Source organism: Phoenix dactylifera, chromosome 6 (genome assembly GCF_009389715.1).
Source record: "Phoenix dactylifera cultivar Barhee BC4 chromosome 6, palm_55x_up_171113_PBpolish2nd_filt_p, whole genome shotgun sequence".
Classification (NCBI taxonomy): Eukaryota; Viridiplantae; Streptophyta; class Magnoliopsida; order Arecales; family Arecaceae; genus Phoenix; species Phoenix dactylifera.
The window spans coordinates 2,340,133-2,367,200 of NC_052397.1; the positions used below are offsets into that span (position 1 = coordinate 2,340,133).

At 36.0% G+C, this 27,068-nt stretch overlaps 1 pseudogene; it reads left to right on the forward strand.

The window, feature by feature from the left end:
* Nucleotides 1-359: 359 nt before the first annotated feature.
* The window catches only part of LOC103713391, a 45,415-nt pseudogene continuing 18,706 nt past the window's right edge, over nucleotides 360-27,068 (forward strand).

Below are 27,068 nucleotides of genomic sequence, written 5' to 3' on the forward strand. Positions count from 1 at the left end.
CCAAATATAGGACCACCCATATCTATGCAATGCTTTTATGTGCATCGCATGTGTCATGGATGTCATAATAATAATCACGTATGAAGCACATGCTAGGATCGTGGCATGATAATAGAGGTTAAAGACTCATGATACCTTTTTTTTTTTTTTGATGGCGAGGACTAATAATACACACACAAGGGCCGAATCCATGGTCCTAATGTTCTTTGGGTCCGGCAAACTGCGATCTGGATAGGGCTCATTGCCTCGTGGGTCCAGGCCGGTCCAGTGTTCGGCCCATCAGATTAAACCGGAATTAAGTAAAGGCCCCTGCTTATCCCACTGCCATCGTTGGTACCGGCTGGGTCTCATATCTAAAAAGAACTCCAGCGGGAATTTAGCCCATTCCCACCTCCCGTCTCTCACTCTCGTCTTCCTTCCTTCGTCCCCATCCCTTCGCCCACCGCTTCAAAACCCTAATCTCCATGAGACCCTACCTCTCCGCATCTCCGTCCTCCTGAAGCCCTAGGACTCTGTCCCCTCATCGGCCCCTCCTCCCTCCACCTTTCGATGTCGGTCCAATCCCCTGAATTCAAGTATATCACCGAGGAATGCCTCCAGGAATGGAAGGCCTCCAACGCCGCCTTCAAGATCCCCGATCCGGTACCCATGGCCCGATTCCTCTACGAGCTCTGCTGGTCCATGGTGCGTTCTTGTCTTTTAGGGTTTTGGGATGCGTTCCCTTGCTTTCTTGATGGTGAAGGCGCGGTCTTGACGGCGTCTGGTCGCAGGTTCGTGGGGACTTGCCGTTCCAGAGGTGCAGGGTGGCGCTGGACTCGGTGGTGTTCGTGGAGGAGCAGCAGAGGGAGGATGTGGCGTCCATCATCGCTGATATCATCGCCCACATGGGGCAAGATGTGAGTTTTAGTTCTTTATGTATCCTTAACCCTGAAATTTATTGGAACGGTTTTTTTCTGTTGACTTGGATGCTTGCGTGTATGGTTGAGAATTCTTTCAAAGTTCGCTTGATCTTGAAATCCTGGATACTTTTGGAAAGTGAATTATGTGGCTGTATTCTGGACTTGAACTCCTCATTTTCCTAAACGAGTTCGCTTAGATTTGAATTGAAGTAAATCTTTCATGAACCATACACATCCTCTTAGACTGTTTATATTTGAGCTTAATTAAGTCTTGAGGTTGCATGAAATATTGCTAACTATCAACAAGCTGGTTTGCCAATTGGTTCTGAATGCAGGACTAAACCTGAACTCCGAATATCTTATCATAATCGAGTTTTGGTTGGATGCATGTAACTGCGAGACCAATGTGAATGCCTGTTGGAATGTATACTATCATTGAGAATAGGACAATTAATTTTGTAGAAGCGGATTTGTGAAAAATATGTTGAGCTCTGAGTATTGATAAATTTTTCTTGATTGTTATATGGTAGGTCGCCGAACATAGGTTATTACCTATTTTGAGACTTCTCAAAATTCAGTAGGGTAATCTTTCCTGAGGAAGCTGTGCTAATGTGTTTTATTTTATATTACTAAATGCTGCAGGTTCAATTACTGCATTGCTTCTTTTTAACATTTGTAACTTCAACTCAAAAAATGGTCCTACTATGAAAGCCGGAATGCTAGTTAGTGGGTGGGGACGCTCACTCTACTGCTTGTACTTTCAAAGTGATAAAAACATGGAAAACTTTTTGAAGTATCCCTAGGCCCAAAAAGAGTAAAAAACAAAAGGGAGAGGAACCCGTGGTTAGTTATACGCTTTCATGTTCATCTTTGAGTCACAATTTATGAACCAAGTATTCACATAGAGACAGCTTTATATAAATCTTGCCCTGGCCCGCTGATAAACCTTGTAGTCTAATCTAGTAGCTGGCTAGTCATAGGAATCCTAAAGCAAAACTGCTCCATTGCTCCTATTGACCAACAAACCTCATGATCTTGGATGGAAAAGAGTCTCTCTCTCTTTCTCTTTCTCTCTCTTTTTCCCCCACCCCCTTTCTCGCCCCTCCTTCTTTCTCGCCTCTTCTGTTCCTCCGTTCATTCATTCTTGGTGCCCATTTTCTATCGCCGTTTGTCCATTCTTTCATTCTTGATGCCCGTTTGTTTGTTCTTGGCATCCGTCTTCCATCGTTATTCGTCCGTCCGTCCGTTCTCTTAGGAGCAGCGGTATCCATTCGTTCCCGGCATCCATCAATCCGATCAAGCACGCTCCTGTTCTAGCGGCTCCCGTTGTGTTGTCCCCGGTTGCCACCCTCCCTCGCTCCTCACCCTCTCGATGCTTGGTTTCATGCTTCCGGCTTCTCCCGTGGCCTTTTTCTTTTGTTATTATATAAAAAAAAGAAGAAACCAAACATATTTTGTGTTGTGAGAAATCTGAAAAAAAAATGAAAATAGATTTTCTGTTTCCAATTTTTTTTTAAAAAGTAGAAACGATACCAAATGCAGCCTTAGTGTCCAAGACAGATCCTATTATAGAGTGGAACTTACATTCATGTCCAATATCTGACCAAAAAGCTGGATAGGTCTTGTATTCATATACTGACTTGTTTGTTTTTGTTGATAATTTGGCCAAGCTTTATCATTCTTGGTACGATTTACTTCTCATAATTTCTTAGTGCTAGGGGCCTGGGCCTTTGGTCGCATTGCCCATTTAGCGCTCATTCCATATAATTTATATTTTAGTCTAAGGGTCCTCAATGTTAGGTTTTTTAGGCAATACTCTTAGTGTATTTGGATTGTATACTTCGTAATTGAATGTGAAAAAGGGTTATAATTAAATTTGTTAGTGTAGGAAAATTTTAAATTTACCAGGATTGTGTTAGGATGTGATTTAAGTAACTCTTTACATAGGGCTAGGGGAAGATCCAGAAGTGATCATAGACTAATTTTGAATAAAAAAATTCTTGGTTATTCAACAACCCTCTCTTCTTTCCTGTATTCTGCTTCTCTCATTTGCTTTCTTCCCTTCTCTCCTTAAACTAAAATATCATAACTTTGTTCCTTGGGCTTCATCATTTTAATTTCAGAGCTAATCCTTTATCGGGTGATTAGCTGCATTGTTTTCATTGCTAAATGCTGGTTATCCACATGGGAGAAATAGAAGGTAACAGGCTGGTGGTGCTTGGAACTTGGCTATATGAAAAATACTAGTTTGCCCTGAGGTCGTGTTGAAACACATTTCATATTTCTGTTCAGTTATGCTAATTGGTTCATGCCTTTAAGTTGCTGCTAACCTGATTCTGCTGGCTGTTGAGAAGAGGTTGGTGGCTCTGCACTCTTTCAGATGACACGAAGATGATATGCATGGCATCTGAAGGATTTGCAAATCTGGCTGATTATGATCCACTTGCAGCAAGTCAAACAATTAATGACTCATTTATTGAAAATTAGCCAGCTGTTGCTTTGTGAATTGATAAAAGATTCAAGGATTGGTCAGAAGTTCCCTGCTAGAAGATTCAAGTATTGTGGATTGATAGCTTGTGATAGTGCTCACACCAATCCAACCACTGAGGAATAGATCATCAGGATCCATTATATCTGTTTTGATGGTTCACTGTGATATCTAACCATAGTCAACAATCAAGGTCAAGACTATCCAATATTATGGACTATTTTGATAGGCTGCAATCATACTGTAGATCATCTAAGTCATGTAGGTTCAAGATCCAGTGATCTGATTTTGAGGAGCTTTATTTGTTTTACTATCAAATTGTGGAAATGCAAAAGTTCATTGTATTTCTCATCACTATGATCTAGCATTCAGGTTCACAAAAATTGAAGTGAATGATGAAACTACATTTTATTTAGAATTTCTTAAAATTCAAGATTTCAATCTTAGTTGGTCAGGAAATATTTTTGACTAGAAAAGTCTATATTTCAATTTTTTTGGTTTCCTAAATTTAGTGTATTTATGTCTCAGTCATGGATATAAGTTGGGTTTGGAAAGTTTTGAACTTATGAATATTGTGTCTTGGTGTCAAGTTTAAGAGGCAAGGGAGAATGTTAACTGCTGTAATCTTAACAGTGAATCCTGAATTTGAAAAAAAAAAAATTCTTCTGATGATTGCACTTATTTCTTCATCCCATTCTTAACTTTTGTCTTTTGTCTGGTGATTGTACACTCCCCTCTTCTTTCATTTTCTTTTTTTCTCCATCCTTTTTCTCCTTTCTGTCTCATCAATCCAAAATCCTATAACACAGTCCTTGGTCTTACGTCATCTTTTGTTTGGTATGTGGCTACAAAGAAGATACCTAGAAAACCTTTTTTGATATTATATTTTATGCTATGTGACATAGAGAAAGAGATGATGGGTAACTGTTACACGTTTTGTTATTGGGCTGGCATATCCCCTTTTGTGATTATATATTTGTTATTTAGTGCAGACGAAGAGATGACTATATGACTGTAACATTTCACGAGTCAGTTGGTATCATTTCTCCCTTTCTTGGAATCCAACCTTTTGAATCTTGTCTGAATATTGCCTATGTGTGCTTTGAAATTTGACTTAAGATGTTTGCTTATACTATTAGGTTTGTTAAGGATCCACTGAATGTCTGCTTTTTGAAATCTGACTGAAGATGCTAAGATGATATATTACTCCTCAATTTTTAAGGATTGGTCATGTTTGCTTATATTTTGTAGATTTATTGAGGATCCACTGAAATAATTTTTTCTCTCTTGGGATTGGTAGGGAGGGGTGCAGGGGGAGGAGAGTGGGTAGAGATTTCATGTATGTAGCTGAGTTTTCTTTTAACACCGAGAGTTGCATCAGAGTGTGTCATCTGAAGGATTATGTCCATGGATTTCTTTCAGTGTACTGGTTTTTTTTTATTCTTTTGCCTAGTCAATGTCCACCAAGCATCATCCTGTTGATAACTGATTTGAAGACAGACCATCTTGTGGTAGCAACGCTTGTATTTGATGTTGAGTGCTGTCTTTATCTTTTGGATATTGACCAGATTGTAACTACTCAAATACCAATTAATATATTGTTTTTTTTCCAAATATAGTTTCTTCTGCTGTATGCTAGTTCCAATCCTTTTTCTTGGCTACTTTTATTTGCAATATAGGATGTTCTTCTCTTCTGGATAATAGAGCTTACATGATAAATAATGTTTGACAAAGCAGCTTAATTTTGTGATCTTGCAGTCTACAATGCCTGGAGATTGTCGTGCTCGTCTCATCAAAATGGTAAGCAATCAACATTCAAATTGTTTGACCTCAGTTTACATAATTTCATGTTAAATTTAGGATTTTATTTCTTAGACATGTACATTTGATTAATTCTTTTGTCTTTATCTATGGTAACAATCTTGAGATATAAGAAACCCTGAATCATGTATTACATTCTTTTCATGTTAATGGATTTTTGTCGAGTTTTCTCTGTTGATTATAAATCTGTTTAGGATCAAGTGATAGTTATTTTATTGTGCATTTTCACTATGTATTGCCATTTATTTATCCCTAAGTATCATGCGGAATGTTTTTTTGTCATCTTTGGTTGAGTCACTAGGCTGTTCTAGTTATTTTCAGTAATACTAGTAAGATATATTCTTTGGAAACTCTATTGTCTTATGGCTTTTCAGTATGGTTCCTTGAAGTAGTATTGTAAAAGGCTGAAAGGCTGAAATCTTTTTTTGAGGCTAGGAGAGGCTATTCCACACACATCTGCCTTGTATCCACCCTACCCTCACCTGGGTCAGAGCCTAGGCTCCTAGGCAGACCAAGCCACTGCATGTGGAACAAGGAATTTGTGTATACAGTGGTCGAAGCAAGGGCTGACGCCCTTCGGAATTGAATTCCGTCCCTTGCCTCAATTTGCAAGGGTTTTACTATGGCTATATATTGTTTGCCTGGTTCTACATCAACACTACCTCTTCTAAGCATAAATAAACTTTAACTTATTCCCGCACTTTTCTTTTCAAGTGATACCAAAATATTGCTTAGGACAGAAGTATTTATCAGCATGCTTGTCAAACACAAGATTGCTCTATGCCATCCATTGTTGGTATGCCACTCGAGTAGGCAAATTGATTGATCCAAACTATAGGGGTTTTTCGAGGGTTTCAGATCTGCAGGTTCTGGTTGTCCCTTGTCTGTTTGAATACTTAAATTCAGTGGATTTGATCTATCATTAGTGAATATTGATAGAAAACCTTAACTATGTATAAGCAAGTTTTTTTTTTTGGTCTATACCATCATAAAGAGTGGCTTTGAAAGTAGTTTCTTATTATAGCACAAGACGAAATATTCCATGCTGATAATGAACATTTTCTTCTGAAATTTGTTCATATTATGCTTCATTTAGTTTATGCCACAAGCTTTCACTTCACAGGCTTCTAGTTCGCTCATTGTATGGATAGTTGATTAATAATGATTTCTAGGTTGTACTGGAAGCATTATGCGTATTGCTTAAGCAATTGCATGCTCTTAGAAGTAAAGCATTAGGGATAGTTGATTAATAATTTTCTGTTGATTGATTCACCACCTGCTAGAATTGGAGATTGCTATTAAATCACATCTTAGCAATGCTGCATCCAGAAAGTTCATTTTTTTGGTCATTTTCCTTTTCTTTTCCTATGGAATTGTAGTAGAGATTGACACTTTGACACTTACACAAGATGACATGACATGACATGACACTTGGTGGCGCTTTGAAAATGGTGCTTACATCAGCTAAAAAAGTGTGGGAACTGAGCATAGTTTTGGAGTGTGCTTTCAAAAGATGCCTTTTTAAATTGATGATACTTGGATTCCTCATATAGTTTTCCTGCTAAAGAATTGAGGTGTCCAGGCTATTTTTGGTGGAACACCTATTTCTTCCTTCTTCCTTTCCATGTTATTATGGCACGAATGTATTTTTTTTCATTAAAAAAAGTGTCACTAACTAGTTAGTTAGTCTAGGTGAAATATTTTGGTGCATGTATACAAACATACATACGTATAAATTTTACCTGTCACTCTTTGTACAGAAGGGTATTTTGCTGGATTTTTCCAGAGGTTGAAGTGTCATACAGTTTGGTAAATAGGAACCCCTTGCACTGATGCATAAACAAGTAACTTTCTTGAGGAGATGACATTCTTTTATAACCATAACTATAACTGCCTAGTCGGGAAGAGGGTGAATAAAAGATTCCACATCGGCTAGACTCGTTTCAGAGCCTGGGCATATGAGGCGGGTGTCTCCAAATCCTGCGGACGCGTTTTGGGTGGAAAACAAAAATCGGAAAGAGGTCTGAGCGGCGCGTGCGGGCCCCAGAACCGGACAATATCTGGCAGGGGAGTTCCGTGTTCCCGCCTCATGTGGCCCCCCACGTGGGCACTGGGTGCCTCACATGCCCCGCGTAGGTGGGGGCATAACATTTGGTATCACTATTTGGGATTGGCCTTGTGGATTCTCATTCTCCAAGTATTTTTATTTAGGACCACCTCTTATGTTATTTCAAGATTCTTCATTTCCTTCCTCGCAACCTCCATCCATATTACTTTTAGGTCTTCCTGTCCTTTTCTTACCATCTTTACACTAATCAAATATCTCTTTGGAGCCTCCTCAGTTCTTCGTTGTACATGTCCATACCCTTTGAATTGATTTTCTATCACTTTATTCTTAATTTGTGCAATTCCTACAGCTCCTTTAATATATTTGTTTCTTATTTTATATTTTCTAGTTTTACTGCACATCCATCTTAACATTTTCAATTCAGCTATACCCAAATTATTTTCTTGTACTTTCTTTACTCCAAGCAATACAACATGATATGCCTTATTGTTTTTCTATAAATATTCCCTCAAATCTTCAAGATATGTGCCTATTATAAAATATTCTGGATGCATCTCTCCACTTCATCCAATCAGCTCTAATTTTATTGCATATATCTTCATTTATCTCTCCATTATTTTGTATAATAAATCTGAGGTGATGAAACCGGTCAATGAGGTATCTCTTGTTCATCAATATTAATTGCCATCATATATTCATTCTCACTAAACCTACATTCCATATACTCTATCTTTGTTCGACAATTTTTTCAAACTCTTATCTTCTAAAGTTTTCCCTCTTCACAAGTCCAATTTAATATTTAATCTAGTTCTCTTTTCATCAATCAATACTATATCGTGCGCACATAGCATACCGCATTGTACGTTTTCTTGAATGTTAGCAGTAGGTTCATTGATAATTAGTGCAAAAAGATATAGGCTTAGTGCTAATCCTTCATGTCAGCCTATATTAACTAGAAATACACTTCTTGTATCATAGGAACTTTTAACACTTGTCTATACCCTATCATACTTGGTCTCAGTTATTTCAATATACTATTTATGTACACCTTTTCTTTTTGAAACCCACAAAACTACTTGTCTTGGTACCCCTATCATAAATTTTTTCTGAGTCAATAAAGACCATATGTAGACTCTTTTCTTCTTCTCTATATTTTTCTACCAATTGTCTAGGTAAAAAGATAGCCCCCATTTTTGATCTTTCAGGTACAAATGCAAATTGGTTATTTGAGACGGTTGTTATTGTGATTAATCACTGCATAGTTAATCTGGAAGAGTTAATCCCCATAGTGGTTTTGAGGTTTCACATACTGTCGCGACTCACCAGGAATGTGCTGAGCTTGTACGTGAACTAGGCATAGGTCGGCATAGCACCTATTTTAAAATACTTTATATTATAACAAGGATATTAATATTTTATTTTTATTTTGGCACAGCATGGGATATCTGCTAGCAGTGCATATCATTGCACACCAATCAGCATATAAGTGGAAAGCATAGTCCCAAAGAACTCTTAGAAAAGATTGTGCCTAAATTTATCTTTTTTATGTTGTGCACAAGGGCCAAACACTTATTTATGATGACCCAATGCTACTTCATTCATCTTTTGGTTTGTAGTTTGGTAACATCAAATTTATGGATCAAGTTGCTGCTAATAACAATATTGGCTGATAAGAAATGTCTACGGTAATTGTGGACTCCCTTTATAAAATCTGAAATTTAGTCCTTTTTATAATGTCTTTGGATGCTTTTAAGATTTTATCTGTCCTTTTTTTTTTCAAGCATTGATGACATCTTTCCTTGTGTAGGCAAAATGGCTTGTCGAGTCTTCATTGGTTCCATCTAGGCTTCTGCAAGAGCGCTGTGAGGTGGGACCTGCTATTTGCTTAAATTAAATTGTTATTTTTTTTTCTTTTGAACTTATGCATTTCTTGTCCATGTCTAAAGTGATACTTCTCTACTTTCTCATTTGTAGGAAGAATTTCTGTGGGAGTCTGAATTGATTAAATAAAGGCTCAAGATTTGAAGGCTAAAGAGGTGTGCGGATCTGAATCAGTTTGAGCTAAATTTATTTTCATACCTTATAAAAATTTTAAAAATAATGCTCTGGAGCATTATCTAGTTTTATTATCTATATTTCATGCATATCCATCCTCCTTGGTCCTTTCACCAATAAAAAGTTTGTAAAGGGAAGTGCCATTAACATTCCAGCAATAGTTTCCATATGCAACTGCTTAGCATGTGCAGTGCTACTGTCAACCTATGACTTGCATTTTGATGAACTTTTCTTAACCTTTGTACACAATTATTGTTGTCTGAATTGTTCCTGTTTATGAAATTTGAACTGGTTGGATGAGATCATGTAGTGGCGAAGGATTTCATAATAAAAATGTTTTTTGTTTGTTTCAAGGATATAGGAGCTGTCCATGTTGGCTTATATTTGTTGGTACGTGTCAGACTAACATGAAAAAGACACCTGTCACTCCTTGGCACTTGTTCCTGGGTGAACCACTCCAAACCTGTGTTTTAAAATACAGGGTGTGGGGTTGCATATGTGGCTGCAAATGCAGGTGCAGTCCCCTAATCACACCTGTATGAGGGCTGAAATGGTGGTCTACTTAGCATTTTTGCCAGCATATGCAGCATGCCTAGTATTGTGAAGCTGCATATGTCGCCCACTTTTGTTGGCTCATGCATATGTAGTTGGATCAATCTTATAGTTAATTTGGATGTGGGTTTTGGGCGGGTTGGTCAGGTATCATTGATAATGCATGTTAATTTTGTTACAACTTTTGCTCTTACATATCATATACTAAGTAGCAAGCACTAATTCTTAGTTATTATTTTTATTAAAATTGTATTATTTATCAAAAGAACATTTTAGGGTTATATTTCTTTGACATATTTAATATAATAAGACATTTAACATATTAAATAATATATTATCAAAATCTAACAATAATAATATATTCATAAAATTAGAGAAGGCCAGAGATTAAGTGGATATGATCATACTTGGAAGGACAGAAATAGAAACAAGAAAATTGTTCGTAGTTTATACATCTCATCAACATAGGAGTATAGGTGGCAGATAAGTGATTAGATGGTATGGTCTTTTGAGTTGAAGATAGTGTGGCTATGTTGTTTGATACTATATGGACTAGTGATTACCACAGCAGAGCTGTTATTTCTGTTACTAAGTAACCGATAGCATGTGTTACATGGAGTCTGCTGAAGGAAGGTATGCTTAGACTTGTCATATAAATGGCATAATCTGTATATCAAAGTTGTATCTGCTCCACTATAAGTTTTTTCTTTTAGAATTGTCATTGAGACATGTGAATGGTTAGTACATACAGTAAATAAGTGAATCCGGGCTACAACTGTCTTACCTTACTGTGTTAAGCTAATGGATGTATCAGTTACCTCCCTGTTTAATAATGTATACTTATATAGTAGATAGTCTAGATTTTTTTTTTAATCTATTTTTCAATGTAGAAAGTTTTCATTCAAGCTGCTTTTCGCATTGCCACCCCCCTCCCCCCTTTCTAAATCTGGATGCTTGATCTTTTCTCGTGTATAATTATGTCATTCATGGGTTGCAGGTTAGAGTAACACCCGCCTTCTTTATCAGCAAACAAAATTCAATCTTCTACGAGAGGAGAGTGAGGGCTATGCCAAACTGGTGGGTTGTTTGATCTTTATTCCATTTTCTTTTATTTCATCAAGTCTTTATGATGAGAGGAACCAAGCATGATAAATATCCTTCACTTGTTGTAATGGGCTTGTACTGTCACTGAGATTATGATGTTTTTGTTATGATGTTCTTTTTCAAGTTGATGCTTAATAATCCATCCATTCGTGTGTGTTTTCATCGTATGACCAAGTTCCTTGTATTGATATATGGTTGTGAGAAACCCGAATTTGCAGACAATATTGGTAAAGTAGTACTCTAGGTAGTTGTGTAGTGATTTAGGATGGCAAATTGTTTCTATTTTTTGAAAAAATGTTCTATAGAATTTTCTCTTAAGTCGCCAAGGTATCCATTGGACCCATGATAGTGCGGAAGCACTCTCCATGTTATCCATCTAGCTTTAATTTTCTTATGTATCTCCTCATTGTCTCTCCATTTGTTTGTTTAACAATTTTTGACAATGATAACCTTGAAATTTTTTTCTAGATGTCTTTTTGAAGTACAATGTAATATTCGGTGAGAATATTATGCACCAAATAAATGCTTTTATGTTAAAAGATATATATTATACTTCACAAAGACAAATTCATTGAGAATCATATAGATGAAATGTATGTGTCCATTTCAAAATTTAAATCCCTGATTTTGCTCATATGTTATTGTAAGTTGTTGTTACATGCGTAGCACATTTCCTCTAATAATATGCATTGGTATGATAATATATATATCTTTCTATGAGGTCTATTTGTAAAGACATAAAAACAGCTATTATTAGTACTTATGCTCTCTCCATAATATGATTGCCATGATAATGCAAACATCTTCCAAAAAGTTCAGTTTCTATCAAGATACAAAAACAACTTATATCTATATAGCTAAACCCAATATGCTTTCAAATATTTGTTTGCTACTTGATTTCTATTCTTTATTTGGCTCATTGCAAGGCGGTCACCAACTTCTTTTCCTTATTTATGGTCTTTGTAGGTGACACTTCTTTGTCAAAGTGACTTTGATTCAATGACTGAGAAGGCATCAATGGCGACAATTAGCAGAATTAAGGTTCTGAAATTGTCTTTTTTCATGCATGCAATACTGTCATCATGTGAACTTTCTTTTTTATTTTAATGATCTTTAATATATGATCTTTTGCAGTCATTAATTGGGGCACTTTGATCTGGACCCAAATCGTGTTTTTGATATTGTAAGCTGTTATACACTTATGTTGCTACATTGTCCTTCTATGTTTCATAACTTTGACTTCTGTTAAAGGCTAATTTATTTTACAGCAAACCCATGTTTGCAAGAATGTGCTTCTTACACCATTTCTAGAAGAAAGAATGTTGTACCAAATTTATTATTGCGATACAACTGATAAGAGATGCTTGCCTATATGTGATTTGTCAGGTGTTGGGAGTGTTTTGAACTTTATCCTGAGAATAGTATTTTTTATAATCTCATTCCTATATTTCCAAAGGTTTGTTCTTGACTGTATTTGATTATTCTTAATTTTTTTTTATTTTGCTCTCAAGTATTGGCAAATTTTGTTATACTGCGCTTGTTTATTTTTGACAGTCACATGCTGCTCAGATTTTGGGGTTTAAGTTCCAGTATTATCAACATATGGAAGTGAACGCCCTGTTCCGTCTGGTCTTTATAACCTTACAGCTTTGCTGGTGAAAGCAAACTTTATTGATCTTGATAATATGTAAGTTATGTTTACTTAGTAATTTCAATTCCTTAGGAATTTTCTGGCTTGTTACTTGAATTTTTTTTCTTTTAATTTTCTTTTGATTTCCTTATTCATAGGTTTCTGTATTTTTTCACTAAGTAAAGTTTGCTTGTTCAGGTTGCATTCTAGTGTCATAATTCTTGAACAAAAATGTATTGAGCACTTCCAATGACTGTTATTAAATTGAGAAGGATAAATTCTGCATTTAATGTCGTTTTATCTTGTCGAAAGACCGAAAGCTTATTCTATGAAAGAATGGAGGCTGGCTCTATCTTTCTCTCCTCCTTTGTTTTTTATGTTTCTTTTTCTTTTTTGTCAAATCTAACAGTGTCTTTTGTTTTGCATCACACATGGTGCTCATAAAAATAGAATAATCCTGCTGCAAGTGGGTTCATTGAGTCTTGAGGATGTCCTGATCTGCTGCATCCTAATTTGGAGAAGGCTTGGTGGTGTGGTATTGGCTTGGTGTCCTCTCATTTGGGTTTAGAAAGTTTTGAAGATTTGTTCATCGAGGCAGGGCATTGGATTGCAAACTTATCTGATATATATTAATATGTTTTTTTCAGAACTTATTGATGGAATTAAAGCAGTTAACTTTTGTAAAGCTGGCTTGCTTTGGAATTTTGATGTCTGAAAATTTCTGAAAGTATCCACTTTGAAATTCCATTTGAAAGAGTTTCAGACAGTTACTTTCATGTTATGGTTCCAGTGGTGCATGCTGGTGTCTTCCCCTTGTGGTAGTTTTTGTGGTAGATGTGATGGATATATTGACTATGAGGGCTTTGGTTACAACATTGACATTGGTTTTATGCTTACAGTGGTGCATATTAATGGCCTTCCTTTACATAGTTTTGTGGTGGAATTTTGAAGGTTATATTGACTGACGAGAGATATTGTTATTGTGATGCATATATTAGTTTAATCTGTATACTGGTTGCATTTCTTGTGGCAACATACAGGGAATCAATGGCTGCTCAGATTGCAGACAGATGCGAACATACTTAAGTTACTTAGAGCTGAATAAGTTCGGGCCTGTCAGACTCAAGCTTGGACAGTGTAGATTGATGGTAATTGGAGATGTTTTTTTGGTTGGTGACGGTAGCTTGTTATTACCATTCAAAATGAGTGACACTTTGATACATTAATGAGCGTTATAAAATACCTGCAATATCAGATGGGCAATCATGGACCGTGAATAGCTGGTACAGGCAGTTTATGTTTTCTAGTTAGATGAAGCCCTTCCCATACGCTAATTGATCTGTAAACTTGTTGTTTCCTGAAGATAACTCTATGTGCATGGAACACCTTTTGGATATTGAGCATTATGAGAAAGATGTAGAATCTCAAGTGAAGACCATTGATGAGATGTACTTTTGTTTAAGATGGGAACACAAAAACCACCATGCTGACATTGGTAGGAAGTAGCTGGTAGTTGTCTGGAACTCATTAGTGACACTCTGTTCTAGTTAATGACACTGTCTCTTGAGAAGAAAATGGCAAATGATCAGACAAGCATCCAATCAACTTGTTAGTGAGGGCACCTGACCGGTGAACATCTTCATGAATCTACTGTTCTCTCCATTGTTTTGTGTACCTTGCACCATTGAAGGAGCAGCCACGGTAAACCTTGTCTGATTAAATTTATATTCGATGATGAGTAAAGCATTTGTGGCATCAAAGGCGAGTTTATGCATGCTAGTGTCATTTTATTGGATCGATTTTGTATCCATTGGTTTTGGTGCTATGTAAAGTTAATCATTTTTATTTTTTTGTTATTCTTTTATAAAGTTTGTGCTGGATGAAGATGGTCAGGTCAAGTCATTACTAAATATTATGGTTTCATTTGGCTATCTTATTTACTGTTTTTTTTTCTAGTCTGAATCAGAACGCTGATATTGAACCTTAACACACTAGTTTTGCTTTCTGCCCTCTTAGTAACATGTTCACTCTATTCATATTCTATTCTCGCATTTTTTTTAGAAAAGAGATATGTGTAGCTATCATCATTAAAGTTGGGTTAACAACAAAATTGTCTGGTTATTTGTACTTCACTGTGGGAACATTATGACAATATGAAGTTCAACTGTGCTGTTTATGTTAGATCTCTGCAATTGCTACTAGATTAGCATGCATATGATAATGGCAGATGTCTTGGTTGTTTTTTTCAGAATTTTAGGATATCCTAGTTAATCATTATGGCGCCGTATGAAAGAGGTGCATTCTTGTCAGTTATTTTTATCAGTTTTTTTTTTGTTGGATCATAATTTCAGGTCTTAATGGCTTGCTATTCTGCATATTATGCATTTGAGGATTAAGAGGTTGCTGATTTATTTTACTCTTTTGGAGTTTGATGCACTATCCAGCTCATTAAATGATGAATTATAAGTTACTTGTCCTTGTTTGGTCTGTACTTTAGCGTAGACGTTGAAATATTATTGATTTTAATTAATTGAATAATTTAGTCAGATGAAAAGAGAGTTCATTTCATGCATCGTTACATCACACCTACGTGCTTTGTAGCACTGGTATTGCTTCTATTTTACTTGAACATATTACTTACTTTGACTCAAGTGGCTGTTCTATTTTGGATTACAAAGTCGGCAGTCGGCAGCATGAAAAGATCATGGGTCTTCTTACTCTGATCTTTGTCATTTTCAAGATCAAGTTATTATTATGAGTTTGCTTTCCTGCCGATGTTTGAAATTTCTCCCTGATCATGAGAATTAATTATATGCATCTCCTTGTAAGGGACATTTTTTTTAAGCATGTTGCTTGATTTGAAGCCAACATCTTTGTGCAAGTAATGTGCTTACTTCTGATGTTGGATTTTGTAAAGATGAATAAGTAATCAAGAATGAGGAAGAGAGGACAATTGAGAAAGCACGAACAATTAAAGGTGAGAGGCAGGAGTTCTATGTTGAAATGAAAATCATGTTTAGTTGTTTAATATCTTCTTTCCTTCATCAAGAAGTCCTGTACTCTTGAGTGCAAACATGGGGAAGCGGATACTTTAGAAACATTTTGAGTAAGGAAGTGCTTTGGAAGTGGGTCCAAGTTCAAGATTCCCGGAAGATTCTGAAACTGGTGGGTTACCCTAGGTAGAATAATCTGCTTACTAAGTTATGTCCTATATATTTCACAAATTAAGGGTCAACCTGAACTACAAATGGTGTTAAGATGCCCCTTCTATCTCTTCATCATAGATTGGTTAGATTACATGTTTCCAAGGCTTATATAGTTATATTTTTTTTTATTTCTCATATTTCATTGCAAATCTTGTTAGAACTTTGCATCTTGGGAAGGATTTTCTACTATTGTAATTCTAGATGCGTTCGATGCCTGATTCTTTATTCAACTATTCCCATGTGTTTAGATAATAGCTAAAATGGAGTGAAACTCATAATTATTATATCATAAGAATTACATTCTGATTGAAAATTTGATTTTAAAGATAAACAGGAGGATTTCAATTTTCATTTGATTTAAATAGTTCGAGTTAAAATATTTTTTTAGTATGTAAAGAAGTTTAAGCCTATTCCAAGTGGATCAACATTATTTTTATGAGAACAACCAGGTGAAGATAATCAGAGTTGTCTGAGGCTTGGAATGTCTACTTCTTTTGCCTGTTGACTCAAGATTTTCATGTTATGAAATATCGATCCATTTGTATAGAAGAAAAAAATGTTGTGTACCTTAAAATGCATTATTTTTTGGATATATTTATTTAAGTATAACAATCGTGTTCTAGTTTTTACATGTTAACTTGATCTGATCATCCAGCTATAAGAGAATCTAGTTTTCCTAATGTTTTGAAGTCAAATAAGAGCTTATTTTCACATTTTGTAAACCTGGTGCATTAGCTCCAATTTTTGCAAATTTTCTAATTATATGATTGCTGACAACTTAAACTATTAGGTTGGCAAAGATACATGTTAATAGAATGGATTTATAACATTATCTTTTAATTGTTATGATTTTAATTCGCTGCATGTTTATGTGTAAAGCATTTGCATGAAGACTAGTTAGAAATCCTGATTGTTGATTCTTGCTTCATGGACTCAACAGAGTTTGAAGTTCTGTGGTGTGAGGCAGTACAATCATGCAATAAATGGTACATCCCACAATATGCCCTCTTATTGACTTAGTTTGTTGATATGGTGCTACGGCATGATATGTACCACAGCACATCTTGGTGCACCTTGGTAGGAGCAGCCCATATATATTATGGTGCAGCCAGTTATTTAAATCTGTAGGCATCAGAACACATCTCCTAGTCCACGCAACAACATAGATGGCCATTTTCGCCATTTTAAATTGGATATTTCACATTTTCACTGTATGGTAGGTATTTATGTAGAAGTTTTATAACATACTAGGCTTAGTGAAGTGTTTGCTTGCTATAAAATTATCGAGAGGATTTTCTTGTTTATACTTGTTCTGCAGCTATGGAATTACATGACTCTAGGAGTTTCCAAGTTGAAGTTGAAAGATGTTCTTTATTGCCAGGTGAAGCAAATCTCTGCTGTTGAAGTACCTTAACCGTGATATGGAAATAATATTGCGTTTGAAATTAATTCATGATGTGATTGCTGAGAGTTTTAAATGAAACACATTATATAATATAATGTTGGGCAGTGAAAATGGCCTGTTTGCAGGAAAATAAACCTTGCAAAGATGGAGATATTGTGATTTATATAGTTAATTTGCAACGAATGGAGTGTGTTAAAAGTTGAATTTTCTAATAGAGGATAGATGGAGTGAGGATTGCCTAAAATGGTTTGGACTTTGAACACGTGAAAAGAAAGTTAGACTTGGCTCCAGAACTACTGACTAGAGAAATTATGCATATTTTTAAAGGTTGAAACTAAGTGGATCCATTTAATCAGATGACTCGGACCTGACCTGGATGATTATTGAAGCAAAGGGGCAAAAATGAATAAAGAAGGGATAATCTAAGATTTGGCATTGTGAAGCATTGTTGGATAGTGGTGGGACTGCCATGTTAGCGGACCAAGTTGTTTGTATGTGGAGATAGGTGGTCTCGGGATGGTATCTCTGTGTTATAGATATAGGTGAAGCTAGTGAGAACGATGTTCGGGTGGATGGAGATGATTGAGTTGGAGGTAGAGATAGTGCTAGGGTTGATTGGAGATGACAAAGTCAATGTCGAAGATTAGGTTAGAGTCAGGATCAAGCTTGGGTGACTAGCTAAATAAATGAATCAAGAAGGGAGATCGAGTCAACATCAAAGATCAGGATGGAATAGTAGCAGAGCGGTGGCCGAGGTGGTCCTTGAACGATTGGTGGTTGATTCGTTGTTTGAGCTCCCTCGCATGGCAGGGGCGGGATAGAGAAGGATAGGATGAATGAGGGAGATGAGAGGAGATTGGGGGGTTGTGGGGTGGGTGTTGGAGAGGGGAGGGGAATGGGGTGGGGAGGATAGCTTATTCCTTTAGGTTAGGTTTCTGGGTGGTGTGGATTTAGGCTAGGGGTAGATTTACAATTTGTAGTAGCTTTTACTACTCTTTGACATGTTTGATGTATGTGATTTCATCAAGAAAAGGGTGCATACGATGAATGGCCATGATCTCATGATCTCACTAGTCAAGATTGAATGATCATATACCTGTTAGCTGCCTCATAGTTTGAATTTAATATATATATATATATATATAATTTAATAATGCATGCGTGTGTTATTAAAATTATATAACTACAACTCAAAGTTGTCCTAACCCGCTTGAGCCATATGCAAGTCAGGTTTATGGGACTTGAACCCAGCCCATGGACCAAACCTGACGGCTTCATTGGGTTGTATCAGTTTTGCGGGTTCAGGGTCAAATTGCCACTTCTAATTTCACATGGTGGTTTTGTTATTTTAATTGTTATAGTAACTGCAGCTCTATTAATTTGCCTTTTCTTTTTACATGTTTTTTCTATCATTTTTGAGGTGTTCCCAGTTTTTTCCTAAAAACATTTCAATTTGTGTTCTGCCATGGCTTCTTTTTTTATTGGACTCTTTAATGTGGACTTGTCAATATGTTTGTTTAATGGTATTGCTTTATATTTACAGATATGCACACTTACTTCCGAAGGATGATGAGGCATTTGAGCACTATGATGCATTTATTGCAAAACGGTTTGATGAGGTCTGACTCTATGCTGATATATAATCTAGGCTCTTTGCTTGCTAGAATATAAAATATTTCTCATGAAAGATGCAGGTTTTTTCTTTCTTTTCTATATGCATTTTCTGTATGTTAGTTTGGAGAGTAAACAAAAGGTGGTGTGTTAAAATCTTGTGTTCTTGCTTTTGATTTTCAGCATGCTGCTTTGAACATCAATATGGTGTGAAAGGTTATCGTTAGTTGTCCAACTGGTATTTTTGAAATATAATTTGTTGTGATCCTGAAATCTGTTTTTGATATCAGGTCAACAAAATTGGCAAAATAAATCTTGCTGCTACAGGAAAAGACCTTATGGAAGACGAAAAACAAGATGTGACTATTGATCTGTTTACTGCTTTGGACATGGATAGTGATGCAATTAGAGAGCGGGCGCCTGAGCTTGAAAATAATCAGAAACTTGGTTTGCTTATTGGTTTTCTTTCTGTTGATGACTGGTAAGTTGGGTATGCATGTATTTGAACAATCTATTTCTTGTTACATGTATGCCTTCTGGTGTAAGCTACACACACACACACACACACACAGAGAGAGAGAGAGAGAGAGAGAGAGAGAGAGAGAGAGAGTGCACTCAGGTGCATTTAGCCCCTGATGCTTCCTAATGAAAATCAATGTTATACCTTGCAAAATAAAAGTCTCACCATTGATCATGGTCAATACAGTCCATAAAAATTTCTAGAGGCTCAAATCATTTGAATGATTTGAACGTCTCTTGTCTATGCATCAAGCAAGAATAAAGTGAACTGTAGCAATATAGCTAGTGAGCAAAAGTATATCATAGACTACATTACCTGTGGGTCCCAACTCCTAACTATTGATTTTGGTCTAAATATCTTATAACATATACCTATTAAATTTCAACTGATTTGGATACATCTAGGTTAGATATCAATCCAAAGCATGATATCATATCATTAACATTGTCCATTTTCATCAATTCGATGCATGGATGACCCCAAAAATGTATGATTTTTTTGTTTCTAACCAACGAGAAATTGCAAATCATAGTCAGTGGGGTGGATTTTCATTTGAGAAGTCCATAATTGATTTCATTGGAGGCATGTGGGCCAAATGCACTTGAGTGCATTCTAGCCTCACCACTCCAAATTGTAACAATGCTTCCACTGGAACTTTAGAAGTTGCTCCTACAAGCAAATGTCAAATTTACCCTCCATATGTTGCATTATATAGCTTACATTTACATGCATGGGGGTACTTTTGTCATTTGGTCCACGCAATCAATGCACTGAAAGGTGAAGCAATCATTGCAGCAACAATTGCGTGAAAAAACATGCAATGGCGTGGGCCAAATGATGAAAGTACCCCTACGCATGTAAGTCTATCGAGCACAATACATGGTAAATTTGTTGTTTTCTAGTAGAAGCAACTTGTGAAGTTGCTCTGATGGGAGAATTATTAGATTATAACCCCACACGCATATGTGAATATATGTTTGCAATGATATTTCTTGAGGAGTTGGTGTTGAAATGAATTAACAAGTAAAAGGCAACTAGGAGATAGTAGTTTAAGATTATTTGGATCTAGAGAGTTAAAATAACTATAATCAGTTATTTTTCTTTTGTTGGCAACTGACTGAATTATTTTTTTTTGTTACGACTAAATTTGAAGATCCTTTGTCACAACCTCCATTTATGACTCTTCTTGTGCTTAATATAAAATCTAGGATAGAGAATTCATATTGCCACATGCCATCCATATGCTGGAATTCTATGCCCCCTCCCCTCCTAGATATTGTATTGATTTTTGCTGTTCTTCTACTGTTTTCTCTCTTTTGGTAGTATTTTGAGCGCTGGGAATGGGTTGGGACCATGCGAGGGGTGTTCAGGTGTGGTATCCTGGTTGATACATTGTGTTATTCACTCTTTTCTTGGCAGGCATTGAGTTTTGATTTATTGGATTTTAACTAAGTTGCATTTGTAATCTATCACACTGCTATCTGGGTTAATCAGAGATCCTTAATCCAAGGCGTTCCATCATCTTGGAAACTTTAAGCTGGCAGATCAATCAGAAAAGTTTTTCTTCATCTTTACCCTTTTCTTTAGGAGTAAGTGTCCCATCTGGATGCTCACAGAGAAATTTCTATGCACTTAAGCTTACTCCCAAATCTGCAGTAATTTTACCTGATCAATATGCACAACCTCCCACCCTCTCTTCATAAGGAGAGAGCAACAAAAGGCTATACCGAAGGCTGGGTGATATTTGTTTTATCAAAATTCAATTTTTGGAGAAACTTCTCTGCATCAATTCATACAGGAGTATTACTCTGAGGATGTTTGTGAGAATCTGCTCACGATTATCTTTTTAGATTTTCATTTTTCCGTGAACTCAATAATCTGGTTAAATTATAGTACACTTGTATGCTTGGTAAGTTTAGCTCTAGGCATTTTTATTTCCTGCTTCCTCTGTGATGGCATCAATTCTTTTGGTTTTCATGAAGAAAAACTCAGTAAATTATCATATCTGTTGAGTTTGACTCGATGTCCTGAAAGAATTGTCATCTCTAAATTATCAAATCACTGAATCAGAGGATGCATGACAATTCAATGCTAATTTTTTAGGTCTATCAGTAAATTCCCCCAAAAAATAGTAAATGTGTTAATTCTTTGCATTTTAGTGGATTTATTTTGATAACACTAGCCACTCTACTAGCTTTCCATGTAATGTATTTATGTTAGCATTAACAGAAATCTCCAATTTATGCTATACTGGTCTATGGAACATATGTAGATATTTTTAGGAGATAAAGTATGTTGCTTTCTCTTAATATGGACATGATTCTCCTTGATGCTTGTTATTTTAGTGAAATTCTAGTTTCTTTATTATATAAGTGAAGCATCATCAGTAGAAATTGTGATTATCTTTTTCCTCCTAAGTCGAATAAGTTTGATGTTGCTTGCTTCCTATAATAATGATTCACTCTGGTAACTTGAAAGTTATTGAATCTCATATTGCTTTTCCTATGTTTTTTCTTATGCTTGTGTAATAATTTATTTGTGTGTAAGACACCAAAGAAAGAACTGTATTAGATAAGTTCTGTACGCTTTAATTTCTTATAATTTTCCTGTGGTTGCTTCTTGCTTATTTCAATTATTACTACAGCAGTCTTTGTTGGCACAAGCTTCATGTTTTTCTCATTTAATAAGTGTGTTGATCTAATGTTCTGTATGCTTTAATTTCTTATAATTTTCAGTAGCTGAACATAAAATATACTATGATTTCCAGGTACCATGCCCAGATACTCTTTGATCGTTTGTCCCATCTAAACCCTGTCGAGCATATTCAAATTTGCAAGGGTCTTTTTAGGTTGGTCTAATTTTCTAATCTTCAGTTTTTTGACTAGATTTTTAAACTTTCTGTTCTAGTTTAAATGCATTGTTCTGAGTACTGAAATTGTCAAATTGTCATTATCTGTCTGTTGGTTTGAGCATTATACTCTTCAGATGCTAAAAATAAGATTTCACGTCTTTAATAGTTGAGTCTATGTGCATTGATTACAAACCTTGTTTCTTTGTTGCTTCATACAAGTTGATCCATATGCTAGAAGACTTGGATTTCGTTGATGCTCCAGACAGAATTTAGATACTTTGTTATATTAGGCATTGTAAGTTGGAGAACTCAAACTATAATTGGTCATGAATTTGGGAAACCCATGTTGTGCTAACTATATTCACATGTTTCGATCTTATGAGTGATGTAAAGGGACATCAGTTTTCAGATTGGATATGTGTTAATTATTAGTCATTGGCATTGGAAGAAGTGCTATGTTAATTGTACCTCTTTCTTTGTTCATAGGGTCATTGAGAAGACAATGTCTGATGCCTATGCTGTTGTTTATCAAAAACATCTTGAAATCATTGGTACTGCTGGTCCAGATGTTATGGATCAACAGTTGGATCTTCTATCCAGAATTCTTCCATTGATCTCCCTCGAGAATTTTTTCAGATGCTTGCTGCTGCAGGACCATATCTTCATCGTGATGCTGTACTGCTTCAGAAGGTATCGGAAGTTCTTTTCGACTAATCGGTAGTCTTCTGTACATTGGAAATAGTTCTGCAACACAATTTACTTGCCGTATCTATCCTGCCAAAATCTTCCCTGCATTCACAGAAGATATTGATAAGCCACCATCGGTACTAGGCATGTCCATAGAGTGCACTTTGATTTTGCAAGTCAAAGTTTCTAATTACTAACATATGTGTTCACCCTGTATGTCAGGATCATTTTTTGATGATGCCTGTCGTTGTTCTTCTTGAAACATTTGATTGGTGTGGTTTTGCTGCCATCTCTTCTCTAAGTGATATTTAAATATGCAGGTATGCAGAGTATTGGGAGCATACTACCTGTGTTCTCAAGAGTTAGCTGGCCCTCGAGCTAAAGAAGCTAAACTTAGGGTTGAAGAAGCACTTGGAAAATGTGTCCTTCCGTCATTGCAATTAATTCCTGCAAATCCTGCAGTTGGGCATGTGGTATGGGAAGTCCTCTCTCTGCTCCCTATGAGGTTCGTACTGCATTGGTTCTCTTTGTTCTTTGTGCTTATGGTTCATTTAATATGCCATTCAAGCTATGGATAATCTCATGTAGGACCGATACCGCCTGTATGGTGAGTGGGAAAGGATGATGAAAGAATCCCCATGGTTCTGGCTGCAAGGCAGATCGCAAAGGTTCCTTGATCAGTCCTTGTGTAATTTTATGTATCTCATACATTTCTGCTTACATGCCTGTGTACTCATATTCAGTTGGACACTAGAAGAATATTAAAAAGGCTTGCGAAGGAAAATTTGAAGCAGCTGGGTCGCATGGTGGCCAAACTTGCTCATGCTAATCCTATGACTGTACTTCGCACGATTGTTCACCAGGTTTTATGGTTTCCAAAGGATAATTATATTCATAAAATTGGTTTTTGCGACTATTATATGAAGGACCTGAATAGATTTGATGCCTAACTTTGATTTGCAGATGGAGGCATACAGGGATATGATAATACCAGTTGTAGATGCTTTCAAGTACTTGAGACAGGTTTTTTCCCCCCTTTGGTACTCATTCTAATATCTTGTTAAAGTTATTTTCTGAATACTTAATGCTACTCATGCAAGTTCTCATGGGGAGAGCTAAGCCCAATCCTATTGTGGATAGGCGTGTTAGCTTAGAGAATAAGTGACTGTTTGCAATTAATTTGTTTGTTTTGTTTGTTTTTGGTTTTGGGGGGTAATCCATTATTTATGAGTTTATTGATCTATTGCAGTTCACATTTTTCTCCTAAAGCTTTTTGCTTTTCCGACTTATCTAGTAAGATAGATAGATTACAATTATAAGCAATTTAGTTATGCCAAATTGCCAATCATCTGAGATTCTCTGGTTGCAGAACATTTTAGTGATACTCTGTTTTTGGATTATATCTCCATGTGCTCGTTGTCATATATTGTTGAGGATTATTTTCCAAAAAAGAATACATGCCAATTTAATTGTTTTAGGAATATCGTTTCAAAAATAATGTGCAACATCAACCACGATGATGCTAGGCTATGGGGAAACGTACCCTTGTAGGAGCTAGTTTAAAAACTTTTTGTACGTCTGTTGATGAAACTTGTTGAAGATTCAAATTTCTGAGATTTTTAATTGCAATGAAATGATTTCTTTAGTACCTAGAATCAAGTTGACGACTTTCAATGCTTTACATTTGTCGAGCTTGGCCTTTGCATTCATTAGTACTAATGTATATTTTGTTGTATTCCTCTTTAAATAGGACAAGGGCCTCTGTGCGTTGATTGATAAAATCTCCTAAAGTCATCTATATTGACAAAATGAAATTAAGGGTTTTAAAGTTAGCGTAATTCATGCTAATGGTCAATATGCTACGGCAACGAATTGGCCAGTTTGGTACAATATCATATTACCATGTTTGGATTGTTGTTGCTATGGATAATATTTTTAGGGTGGTTAGTTGGAGGCAATTTCTTACGTAGATGTTATGGCAATGGTTGTTGGATAAATGGTCAGTGGTCACATGGCTTCATTGTCGGATTTGTGGTGTGTTTTGGGAAATTTGATGTTTGTGGCAGGGGTATTGGGGGTGGGTTTCTTTTTGTGTTTTTTTTGTTTGGGGGGGGGGGGGCGGGGGGCGCTTGGTCCTGGCTAACCCTTGCTTTTATTGAAGGCTCATGAAGTTCACATACATCCATTCAGAAATCAAATTTTGTCTCCAGCTATTTTGGGTTGGCTTTTATGAACCCTCATTTTCTGAAGCCGTTCTATGTAGGACCATGTCTGATATTATTTCATGCTTGTCCATATCTTTTACAAGGGGATGTTTGATGAAGAAAAGTTATAAATAAAGAACAAAAAAAGGAACCATAGAAGAGGTTGGTGAGGAAAGGGTGGAAAGAATAAGCCAAAACTGAAGAAATAGAGGCAGCTGACAATACAAATAGAACACTTAGTGTTCTTGATTCATATTAGGGTCCCATCGTATCCCTTTCAAGCTGGTGTCTCCCAAACCTCTGACTAAATGTTCGTCCATGTTTACCAAATCCTCATCCTCAATCCCTGTTTTTCATTTACTACCTCTCTCTTTCCAAGTCATTAAAGAGTTTGCCTAATTTGTCATTGTATCCTTTGACTAAGGATGATAGGGATCTTCAAGGTCATTTCCATTGAATTGGCTATAGAAGAAGATATGTGATGACCATTCATGATCTGGTGTTGCACAACAATATATATGTCTTTTATTGAACACATTGATTGCTGTACTTAGCCCAACCAATGGTCGAGTATTTCATATATAACTTCATGAGCTGTTGGGCTCGATGCAATGATCTTAAGATTGGATACAAGAAATGCCGATGTTGGTCTCTTGACTCAGATTCTAAAGTTTTAGCTGTAAGATTGGAATATGATGAACATCAAGGTCTTGGAACAAGATCAATATAAAGCAGTAGGTGAAAGTGTAATTGTAAATTCTCTAACTGTGAAAGAAGTGACCCTTTTTTTGGTTGTTTACTTTCATTTCTTTGACTTACAAGAGTCCTAGGTACCATGTAAGAGATTACTTGTGAATGATCAAGTTGTTTTTTTTTTGATTTCAGATTTTTTTAAGGCTAATTTTGTTAGCTTTTAGCAGTTAAGTTCCTCTGCATGTCTTCCTGATATTCAATCTGTCAGTTCCCCATAGAATCTCATTCCTTCGCCTAATTTTTGCATGGCTAAGTTTGTAAAGTACAAGGATTTCTTTCATTCTGGTAAGGCAGAAACGTAGCAAGTTTGCTATGATAAAATAGACTCTCGATTGGCACTTGAGCTGAATAGATTAATTGTATGTTCGAGTGCGTCAATTAGACTATGATGTTTTGTTTTTCCATTTGGTACAGAAATTTATTAGTATTGTGTTTTCCTTGCATCCGCAACTTGTCTTAACAATATTTTTGTTGGATAGTAATTCAATCGTAGTACGATTTTTTGCTGTTTTTTCAGTGATTATTTTCTCTCTTGATTTTACACATATAATTTCTTGTCCATAATATTTCTAAAATGATTTTTTGTAGCTGGAGTATGATGTCTTAGAATATGTTGTAATTGAACGTCTAGCACAAGGAGGACGTGAGAAGCTCAAAGATGACGGCCTGAATCTATCAGATTGGCTTCAGTCTCTTGCATCCTTTTGGGGCCACCTGTATGTATATTTGCAACTTCGAAGTTTGTTTTGCTGATTCCTAACCATGTTTGTATGTTTTATTCAATATTGAATGATGTTTTATTTGCTCTAATCATGTGACACTTTGATTTAAATAGTTAAGTGAGATCCTTTTATTAATAACTAAGCGAAAAAAATGAGCAGTGCATCTATGTACTATTTGTGATTATCATATGGTCAGATTATTTTCAGGCTGTTGTTAGTTTATTCAGAATTGCAGATTAATCCAACAGTTTGTTCTATTAATAATTGACAATTATTGTGATTCTGAATATTGGTTGATTCTTGTGAAATGAACATGAAAAATTATTTACCTTTGCGATTGCATTTGATTGCTGTTGTTTTTTAAAGTTGCAAGAAATACCCTTCGATGGAGCTGAGAGGCCTTTTTCAGTATCTTGTTAATCAATTGAAGAAGGGCTCAGGCATTGAGCTTGTTCTGTTGCAGGTATATTGTGTGTTATTAAGGTTTTCCAG